This window comes from Colobus angolensis, unplaced genomic scaffold (genome assembly GCF_000951035.1).
Source record: "Colobus angolensis palliatus isolate OR3802 unplaced genomic scaffold, Cang.pa_1.0 Scaffold124, whole genome shotgun sequence".
Lineage (NCBI taxonomy): Eukaryota > Metazoa > Chordata > Mammalia > Primates > Cercopithecidae > Colobus > Colobus angolensis.
The window spans coordinates 4,145,965-4,157,370 of record NW_012113586.1 but is presented as its reverse complement, the minus strand read 5'-3'; positions in this window follow the sequence as shown (position 1 = coordinate 4,157,370).

Genomic DNA, 11,406 nt, shown 5'->3' with positions numbered 1-11,406 from the left:
AGCAGGCACTCACCAGACACCACATCTACTGGTGTCTTGACTCGGACTTCCCAGCTTCCAGAGCTATGCAAATAAATTTCTGTTGTTTATAAATTATCCAGTCTAAGATATTCTGTTATAGCAGTCTGAATGGACCAAGACAAGAAGTATAGAGGATGTGGTAGGCAGAATTCTCAAGATGGCCTTTCAAGATTCTCATCCTTGGTGTACATATATCTTCTCCCACTTATTCAGCCAAACACAAATATTGGTGCTGCTGTGAGTAATTTTTTCAATGGAATGGGGTTCCAGGTTAGTTGACCTTGAAATAAGGAGATTATCTGGATGGGCCTAACCTTATCACACGAGCTCTTTAACAGCAGAGTCTTCTGGGAACAGATGAGAAAGCCAGAGGTTCATAGCATGAGAAGGATTCCATGCATGATTGCTGGCTTGGAGATGGAGGGAACCATGGGCTAAGGAATGCAGGCACTGCAGGAGCTGAGAGTGGCCCCAGCTGATAGCTTACAAGGAAACAGAGACATCAGTCTTATCACCACAGGAAATAAATTCTGCCAATAACAAGAATGAGCCTGGGCCAGGTGTGGTGGCTCACATCTGTAATCCCAGCACTTTGGGAGGCTGAAGCAGCATAATTGCTTGATCCCAAAGTTTGAGACCAGCCTAGACCTCATCTCTAAAAGAAAAAATGAAAAGAAAAGAAATTAGCTGGGCTTAGTGGCACATCCTTGTGGTCCCAGCTACTCGGGAGGCTGAGGCGGGAGGATCACTTGAGCCTAGAAGGTCAAGGCTGCAGTGAACCATGACCACACTACTGCACTCCAGCTTGGGTGACACAGTGAGATCTTGTCTCAAAAAATAAAAGAATAAGCATGTAAGAAGACCCCAAGTCCCAGATGAGAACTGCAGCCCCAGCCAACACCTTGATTTCAGTCTAGTAAGATGCTAGCAGAGCATCCAGCCAAACCATGCCCAGACTTCTAACCGACAGAAATTGTGGGATAGTAACTCTGTGTTGTTTCACAACATGAAGTTCGTGGCAATTTATTACAAAGCAGTAGAGAGCTAATAAAGGGGATAAATAAGCAGTGGCCATACAAGGAGATAAATGGCTATGATGGAGCAAAGTCGCAGTGTACATTGTTGGTTGTTGTTTCAGAATCTAGTCCCCCTCTCCTAGGCAACTCTCAATTTTGCTCAGGTAGCTGCTCCTCACTCATATATTCATGGCCACTAGCTGTACTCCCATATGAGTGCAGGACTAATTGGGCCAAAACAGGGCTTCTCAGCTTTGGCACTACTGATATTTTGACCTGGATAATCCTTTGTTGTGGAGGGATGTCCTGTACAGTGCATTGTAGAATGCTTAGCAATGTCCCCGGCCTCTATCCTCTAGAGCTAGTGACATACATTTTCTCTGTCTCCCTGCAGTGACAAACAGTCTCCAGATATTGCCAAATATACCAAGTTCAGGGCAAATAGAGGCAGGAAGCAAAAACATCCCCTGTTGGGAACCATTGATCCAAAGGTAACTCATTGTCTTGCTGATGCTTGGTTCAGGAATAGGTATGTGACCACTTTGGGAAACTGAGCTGTAAAAAGAAGTTTCACTGAGATTTCTGAGAAAACCTTCCTTACTCTTCAGGGTATGCTACTGGAAGTAGCCCTGTTTCTCTTTCTGCAGAGGTTCTGATGCACAGATTTGAGTCCTAGCACTGCTGCAGCCATCTCAAACCCAGTTTGAGGGTGGAGCCAATACACAAAAGAAGACACAGCCAAGAGTACAGCAGGGACCTGGGCCTCCGGCTCCTGGCTGAAGCCAATCTTGAAGTCTACTCTACCTATAGACTGCGGGTTATAGGAACCTATTAATTTCCTTATTGTTCAAGATAGTTCAAGGGATATCTGGTTTTGACATCCCACAGCAGCTAATCAGCACCACTCTATAAAAGTGCTAAGAAAGCCCAGAGAAAGACACACTTCATGAAGCTGAGTCAAGAAATTAAAAAGGACAGAAGGTAGGTCCAGAAGTGTACAGTTGACAGGCTGCTTTCCCATGACACCGTGGATCCTAACACTAGCCTGGAAAAATGGACTATTATCCTCATTGTATGTCTCAGAAGAGTTCATGGTTTGTCCATGGTCACAAGGCAAGGATGAGTCAAGATTCAAACCCAGGCCTTCTAGTGCCACATGGCATACTTTCCCCCATATTCTCCTGGACCAGGACTTCTTTTCTATCATCCTTCTGCTCAAAAATATTTAACATATGGGCTTGTCTCTAGAGCATGTTCAAACTTTCTAGCTAAGGATTTGAAGTTTTCCACAAAGCCACTCTACTCCAAAATATTTAAGCTCATCACTCCAGCTCATTCCTCCAACTGGACCTTCGCTTAGACTTCCCTCATCTATACTTTCTTGCCATTTCTTCTCCATGTGTTTGAGTTCATTCTTTCACAAAGTTCAAGTTGATTCCTGAGATTATGCAAAACTGCCCTAGTTCTTGGTGAGGTTTCTTCCTCTTAACTCCTAGAGTATAAAACTAAGCACATGTTACCCAGATGGCCTCAGGTTTCACCAGATGGAGCGCTAATAGTAGTCACTATATTTAGAATGTTTACAACTTTGGTTCCCACCTTATTTTGTAGACCCCATCACCATCAACTTCTACTAAGCCCTCCTCACTGAGGGCCTCCTCTTGGGATACTTTGCCCCCATCCCTGCACCTCCTCACTATGAGAACGTCAGGGTGTGATGCCCTGAGTCTTCACCCTTCCGATTGCAGAGTGGACAGATGTGATCATCCATTAAAAGAAAAAGAAAGAACATTTCTCCTATTCCAGGTCACTCTTGGGCACCTGGAGGCTGAAGCAGCTTTGCTTCTGCCTCAGCTCCTTTATGCTCATCGAAAAGACAGAGCCCTGTGAGAAACAGTTTCTTCCATTTCCACCTGTTGCCCTTCCTGATGTGGCATAGTTGGAATGGACACAGACCGCATGCTGCTACCAATCTCTCTTCTTTGTTTATTTCCAGAAATGGTATCAGCCACCAGGTTTTGACTGCTTTCTCTGGGCCAAAAATTATGTTAATCACTTGACAAGTCACTTTATTTAACCCTCACTATCAGCCAAGGTAAGTGCCCTTATTATACCCAGTTTACAAAGTGGTCTCTTATAAAGAAAGAGTTTAGGTAACTTGCCCAAGGTCACCGGTTCATTGAAGAATCCAGATTCCACAAAAGTCCTTGCTCAATCAACACAGCACCAAAGTCACAAGTTTCTCCCCTGTCTTGGCCAGTCAAAATGGAAAGCCCTTTTAAAATGAGCTCATGCACATGAGCTTCTCTAGCACCCACTCACCTGTTCTGCAGATGCACGCAGACATGCTACACATGATATAATAAATAATCATTAACATGTATCAAGTGCTTACTATGTGCCAGGCACTATTATAAGCACTTTGCATTATTAATGCATTTCCTCTTCAAAATAACCCTGTTAGGTAAGTACTATCATTACCCCCACACTGCAGTTAAGAGGCAGAGCTCAGATGAGGATGCAAGCAATCTGGTGCCTGAGCACACACTCTTGCCACTCTGTTACTAATTATTGAGCATCCTCGATGTCCCAGATACCTGCCTGGGTCATCTGCATACATTTTCTCTAATCTTTACAATATTCCTATAAGAAAGTTATGTCCCCAATTTTACAGCCAAGGAACCTGAATGTCAGAGAGATTCAATAAACTTGCCCAAGATCTTGTTTAGTAAATGTAATATCCAGATTCCACCAGGTCTATGCTGTCTTGTAAAGTTATTTGCCTTTTCATACACATGTTTTTTTCCATAGCATGAACCAGGCTCCCTACTTTATCCTCCCAGGACCTCTCTGAAAGCTATAGCCCAGGTCTGTGTTCTGGGCATGGGTAGGAGGAGGAGGGAGAGAAAAAAAGGTGGTGGCTGCCAGCTGCTGCTTCAAACAAAATGTATCCACATATACAAAGGCACCAGGGCTGGTTGCCTAGCAACATCTTTCTGCCTCCCCAACCTGCTTCACTCCATCCTTACCCAACACATTATGCACACCCCTTGACCTGCAATGCCCTTCTGAGACATCCCTCTTCATGGCTGCCTTTGTTCATCTTAACCTGATTTGCTAGGCAAAGGCTTGCAGCTTGAAGCTTGCAGGGAGTCCAGGAAGCACACAATTTGTATCACAGATGGCCCTGGGACAGGCAAAACAGAGCTATCCTCCCTGCATAGCCCATACCTTGGCACTCACAGGGTATCTAATGCTGCAGGAAGGAGGGGGTCTCATTTCAGGAGCTTTGTCATATCGCTAAAGGTTTAAAAAAAGAGTTTTGTTTTTCACATATGTCAGGTCCTTTAAATAGTTCTTTAAAATAAAAGTTTGATTGAGATAGAATTAAAGCAGGCTGTCTGGATTTCTTTTTTCATCTTATCTCCCATGTTGGAAGTTAGAGCCTCTTAAATTTAAAGTTATCTTCAGTTCAACCAGTCCAAAAGGCCTTGGGGATATATTTGTCCTAGAATCTTAAAAAGAGGCAGAACAAGTCAGATACCCAGTTCTCTTAGTTCTTCAAGCATAACTGAAAGGGTACAATAGTAGTGGAGCCCCCAACCCAGTCCAGAGCTTCTGACTTCATGGTAAGAAGGTGATGCTGGACTGAGAGCCACGGCTACATTATTGCTTTCATGGACTCTAGGCAATTTTGCCTTCATGGGCCCATTCCTCCATAAAAAGAAAGAAAAAATATTAAAAATTATATTTTATGACTGTGCTGGTATAAAGAAAACTGTAATCCACATTGTATTCATTTGTGTATATATTTATTATTTTCATTATGTAATATTCATTTTTCCTGATTTTAAAAGAAGCAAAGAAACTAAAATATATTTATGCACCCCCAAAAGTATTGTAGGTCCAAGCCTACTGTGCCCAGTGGATAAGATGGCCCTGCTGAAGGTATGTCAGCACGCAGCAAATGTTATTGAGACATTGGTGCTCAGCCAGTGCTCAGAACTGTGGGGTAAGGATGCTGTGGGGCAAGGAAAGCACAATGCTCTGTGCCCAGAATTGTGGGATAACAAAAAAATTAAGGTGTGGTACCTACACTCAAAGGCTTCGAGCCTAACTGCAGAAAAAAACAAAGCAGAAAACTACAATCACTGAGCCACAAAAACTCAGCTTGGCAACCACTAAGGAAATCATTGAAACCCTTTTCTTGCTTAGTTGTATTATTACTTAAACAAATAAAACATGTTTAAAACACCATATACTGAGAAAAGGCCAGAGAGGTGAGAGATGACGCTGGCAAGTGTAGTGATGGATTGGATATTGATGTTAAAAAAAGAGTCAAGAAAGATTTCTGAGTCTGGGCCTGGGTGATCATCTACATAGACACAAAGTAAAGAAAGAGGAATAAGTTGGAGGAGGAGACGATGGATCCAGTGTTAGGCAGATTGGTTTGAAATGCCTCTGGGGATTAAAAGGCAGAGACCAAGGCTCCTTTACTCCCCACTAAAGTCTCATCTCCTAGTATAAAACCTGACACTTCTTCTGTATTAAATAAATATTTGTGGAATTAATTAGATACAGGTAGATAAATCTAGTGATTGATTAGTTATTTTTATGGGCCTAATACCCAGAACAAAGACCTGGGGTGTTGTGGCAGATGCTGGTCCCTGACGTTCACTCTCTACTCCAAATCTGCTTATGTGAACAACTGCAACTCCCTGCCTTGCCCTGGTCTCAGGAACAGATTTCGCTTAAGTACAGGACAAGCTGGAATCTCCAGAGACTTAATACCTAGAAGCAACCTTCAAACAGTGATTGACAGGGAGTTAACATATAAAGAACCCATCTTCTGCAAAGATAACTCTGAGGCATAGTCTATGCAATCTCCTAGAATTCTCCAGTGATATTAAGTTTCTAGAGCCCTAACTGAGGCTGGAAATATCCTGCCACACCTTCTTTGAGTAAGAGGTTTCTTTGGATGAAAGGGCTGTGTAGCCAGCACCAGAACTGTGTGCATATGGAAAGCAAAGGCTGATATTCCTAACAGATGATCATCCACTTCTACTGGATGATATATTTGCTCATGTAAAGAGAGCTTTCTATTAATTTCTAATTTTATTTCATATGGCTGGAGAACATACTCTGTATAATCTCTGTTCTTTCATATTTATTATTACGGTTTAGCATTTAGTCTATCCTAGAGAATATTTCATGTGCTCTTGAGAAGAATGTGGATTCTGTGTTTTTTGCACTTGTTGGGTGCAGCAATCTCTTACATTTAGTTGGTTTACAATGTTAAAGTCATACATTTCCTGTTTGTCGTCTGCCTAGCTGTTCTATCCATTACTGAAAGTGAGATATTAAAGTTTACAACTATTACTGTTTGATTGCCTATTTCTCTTTTCAATTCTGTTGGTGTTTGCTTTATATATTTTGGGGCTCTGTTGTTAGGTGCATACATGATTATGATTGTTATGTTTTCCTGATGGATTGACTCATTTTTATTATAAAATGTCCTTCTGTAATCACAAAGGAAATTAGAAAATAGAAACAAATGAAAATGAAAACATACTATACCAAAACTTACACAACACTGTAAAAGCAGTGCTAATGTAATTGATAGCTATAAATACTTACAATAAAATGAGTGAGGTATGGTATGGTGGCACACATCTTTAGTTCTAGTTACTTGGGAGACTGAGGCAGGAGAATTGCATGAGGTCAGAAATTTGAGGCTGCAGTGAGCTCTAATTGCACCATTGCACAGCAGCCTGGTCAACAGAGTGTGATTCTGTTGAAGAAAGGAAATAAAGAGAAAGAGGGAAAGGAAAGGAAAGGAAAGGAAGGGAAGGGAAGGGAAGGGAAGGGAAGGGAAGGGAAAGGAAGGAAAGGAAGAAAGAAAGAGAAAGAAAGGGAAAGGAAAGGAAAGGAAGGGAAGGGAAGGGAAGGGAAGGGAAGGGAAGGGAAAGGAAGGAAAGGAAGAAAGAAAGAGAAAGAAAGGGAGGAAGGAAGGAAGGAAGGAAGGAAGGAAGGAAGGAAGGAAGGAAGGAAGGAAGGATTTCAAATGAATAACCTAACTTCACAACTTAAGGAGCTTAAGAAAAAAGAATAAACTAAACCCCAAAGTTCGTAGAGGGAAATGACAAATATTAGAACAGAGATAAATAAAATAGAGAATAAAAAACAGAGAAAATTAACAAAAACAGAAGTTGGTTTTTTGAAAAGATTAACAATATTGACAAACCCTTATCCAGATAGGCCAAGAAAAAAGAAAGAAGATTCAAATTTCTAAAATCAGAAATGAAAATGGAGACATTACTACCAATTCTATAGAAACAAAAAGGATTATAAGAAAATATAAATAATTGTATGCCAACAAATTGGACAACCTAGATAAAACAAATTCTTAGAAACACAAAACCTACTCCATCCATTTGTATTGTATAGCAAAATACTTGAGACTGGGTAATTTATAAATGACAGAAATTTATTTTCTCACAGTATTAGAGGCTGGAAAATCTATCATGGCTCTGGCAGGTTCAGTGTCTGGTGAGGGCCCTGGTCTTTGCTTTCATGTTGGCACCCTAAATACTGTGTCTTCACATGGCACAAGAGTAGAAGAGCAAAAGGGAATGAGAATGGAGAACTTGCCTCCTCAATCCCTTTTATAAGGCACTGACCTCATCCATGAGGACAGAGCCCTCATGGCCTAATCACCTCTTAAAGGCCCTACCTCTTTGTATTGTACCCTTGTGGATTAAGTTTCAACATGAATTTTGGTAGATAAACAAATATTCAAAGCATAGCACCCAAAAATCGTACTTTCAAGAATCATTTCTATAGTTTGTTTCAAACCACAGCACCTACCAAGGCTAATTCACAAAGGAAGAGAAAATCAGAGTAGACCTATAACTAGGTATAACTAGGTAAAGAGATCAAATCGGTAATCAAAAAATCCTCTGAGAAAGAAAGCCCTGGGCCTAATGACTTCACTAGTGAATTACACTACACATTTAAAGAGAACTAGTAGCAATTCATTTCAAATGTTTCCAAAAGGAAAAAAAAAAAAAATTGAAGAGGAGGGAACATTTCCCAGCTCATTTTATGAGGCCAGCATCATCCTAATACAAAGCCAAAGATGCTGCAAGAAAAGAAAACGATGAACCAATATTCCTTATGAACACTGATGCAAAAATTTTCTTTTTCTTTTTCTTTTTTTTTGAGGCGGAGTCTCGCTCTGTCGCCGGGGCTGGAGTGCAGTGGTCAGATCTCAGCTCACTACAAGCTCCGCCTCCCGGATTTACGCCATTCTCCTGCCTCAGCCTCCTGAGTAGCTGGGACTACAGGCGCCCGCCACCTCGCCTGGCTAGTTTTTGTATTTTTAGTAGAGACGAGGTTTCACCGTGTTAGCCAGGATGGTCTCGATCTCCTGACCTTGTGATCCACCCGTCTCGGCCTCCCAAAGTGCTGGGATTACAGGCTTGAGCCACCGCGCCCGGCCAAAAATTTTCAACAAAATACTAGCAAATTAAATTCAACAGACATATTAAAAGCATATAATAGATCATTACCAAGTAGGATTTATTTGTGGAATGCAAGGATGATTCAGCATAAATAATCAATCAATGCAATACACCACATTAACATAATACAGTGAAAAAACCATATCATTATCTCAATTGAGGCAGAAAATGCATTTGACAAAATTCAATATCCTTTCATGATAAAAACACTCAACAAACTAAGAATAGAAGGAAATTATGTCCACATAATTAAAACCATACATGAGAAACCTACAACAAACATCACACTTAATGGTGACAGACTGAAAGCTTTTCCTCTAAGATCAGAGACAAGACAAGGATGCTCACTTTTGGGTATAATACTAGATGTTGTAACCAGAGAAGTTAGGCAAGAAAAAGAAATAAACATCCAAGTTGGAAAGGAAGAAGTAAAATTATCTCTGTTTGCAGATGATATGACCTTATATGTAGAAAACCCTTAAAATTCAAACAAACTGTTAGAGCTAATAAATGAATTCATTTGTATTTTGCAAAGTAGTAAAATACAAATTCAACACATAAAAATTAGTTGCATTTTTATACACTAACAATGGATAATCTGAGAAAGAAATTATAAAAATAATTTCATTTATAATAACATCAAAAAGAATAAAATACTTAACAACTAGCTTAACCAAAGAGACAAAAGCCTAGTACAATAAAAACTACAAAACATTAAGAAGTTAAAGAAGACATAAATAAATGGAAACACATCTCATGTTCATGGATTAAAAGATGCCAATACCACCCAAAGCAATGTACAAATTCAATGCAATTGAAAATTAGTAAGGTGTTAATACTACCCAAAGCAAAGTACAGATTCAATGCAATTGAAAATTGTTAAGGTATCAATATCATCCAAAGCAATGTACAGATTGAATGCAATCCCTGTCAAAATACCAATAACGTTTTTTGCAGAAATAGGAAAACCCCATGTGAAGACTCATATGGCATCTCAAGGGACCATGAATAGCTGAAACAATCTTAAGGAAAAAGAACAGAGCTGGAGGAATCATACTTTCTGATTTCAAAACTACTACAAAGTTACAGTAATCAAAGCAATGTGATATTGACATAAGACAGACATATAGACCAATGAAACAGAATAAAGAGCCCAGAAATAAACCCTTAAATAAACAGTTAAATTACTTTTGACAATGCCAAGACCATTCAAGGGGGAAAGTACAGTCTTTTCAACAAATGCTGCCGGGGACACTGGATATCCAAATACAAAAAAGAAAAGAAAAGAAATTGGATGATTACTTGACATCATATCAAAAAGTTAATTCAAAGTGGATCAAAGACCTAAATTTAAGATCTAAAACTATAAAACTCTCAGAAAACACAGAGGGCAAAACTTCACAACATTGGATTTGGCAAAGAATTCTTGAATTATGACACCAAAGGCACAAATAACAGAATAAAAAATAGACAAATAGAACTTCATAAAATTTTTTAAAATTTGTACTCAAAAGAGAATATCAACAGGGTGAAAAGGAAAGCCCAGAATGGGAGAAAATATTTGCAAATTGTATATCTGATAAGGGATTAATATTCAGAAAACTCCTAAAACTCAATAACAACAAAAATATGACAAATATAGCAAAAATCTCAACAAAAAAAAATAGGCAAAGGACTTATATAGGCATTTCATATACAAATGGACAATAATCATATGAAAAGATGCTCAAATCACTAATTATCAGGAAAACACAAATCAAAACTACAGTGAGACACCACCTCACATCCATTATGATGACTACTATTAAAAGAAACAAAAAGTAACAAGTGTTGGTAAAGATATGGAGAAACTGGAAATTGTGTGCACTGTTGGTAGGAATATGAAATGATGATACAGCACTGTGGAAAACAGTATGGCAGTTCCTCAGAAAATTAAAAATAGAGTTACTATATGATTTGTTAATTTCACTTCTGGATATATATCCAAGAGAACCGAAAGCAGGGTCTGGAAGAGATATTTGTACATCCATGTACACAGCTGATTTACTCACAATAGCTAAAATGCGGAAGCAACTCAGGTGTCCATTGATAGAAAAGCAAAATGTAGTATATACATACAATGATGTATTTTTCAACTTTAAAAAGGAAGGCAAGTCTGACACATGATACAACATGAATGAAACTTGAGGTTATTTTGCTGAGTAACTCAGTCACAAAAAGACAAATACTTTATGATTTCATTTAAATGTGATATTTAGAGTAGTCAGAATAGTAGAAACAGAAAGTAGAATCATGTTGCCAGGCGCCTGTGGGAGAGAGAGATTGAGGAGTTATTGCTTAATAGACAGCAAGTTTCAGTTTTGCAAGATGAAGAGTTTTGCAGAATGGATGTTGGTGATGGCTGCACAACAATGTGAATGTGCTTAATAACACCTAACCATTCACTTAAAAAGGGTTACCAACCTGGGTAACATAGTGAGACTGTGTCTCTACAAAAATAAAAACGTAGCTGGGTATGGTGGTACACACCTGTAGTGTCAGCTACTTGGGAGGCTGAAGTGGGAGGATTGCTTCAGCCTGGGAGATCCAGGCTGCAGTGAACTATGATCTTATCACTGTTTTCCAGCCTGAGCAACCGAGAAAGACCCAGTCTCATTAATTAAAGAAAAAAAATTTTTTTAATGGTTACTATGGTAATTTTTTTAAATTTTTTTTTATTTTATTTTTATTTTTTTTTTGAGACGGAGTCTCGCTCTGTCACCCAGGCTGGAGTGCTGTGGCCGGATCTCAGCTCACTGCAAGCTCCGCCTCCCGGGTTCACACCATTCTCCTGCCTCAGCCTCCCA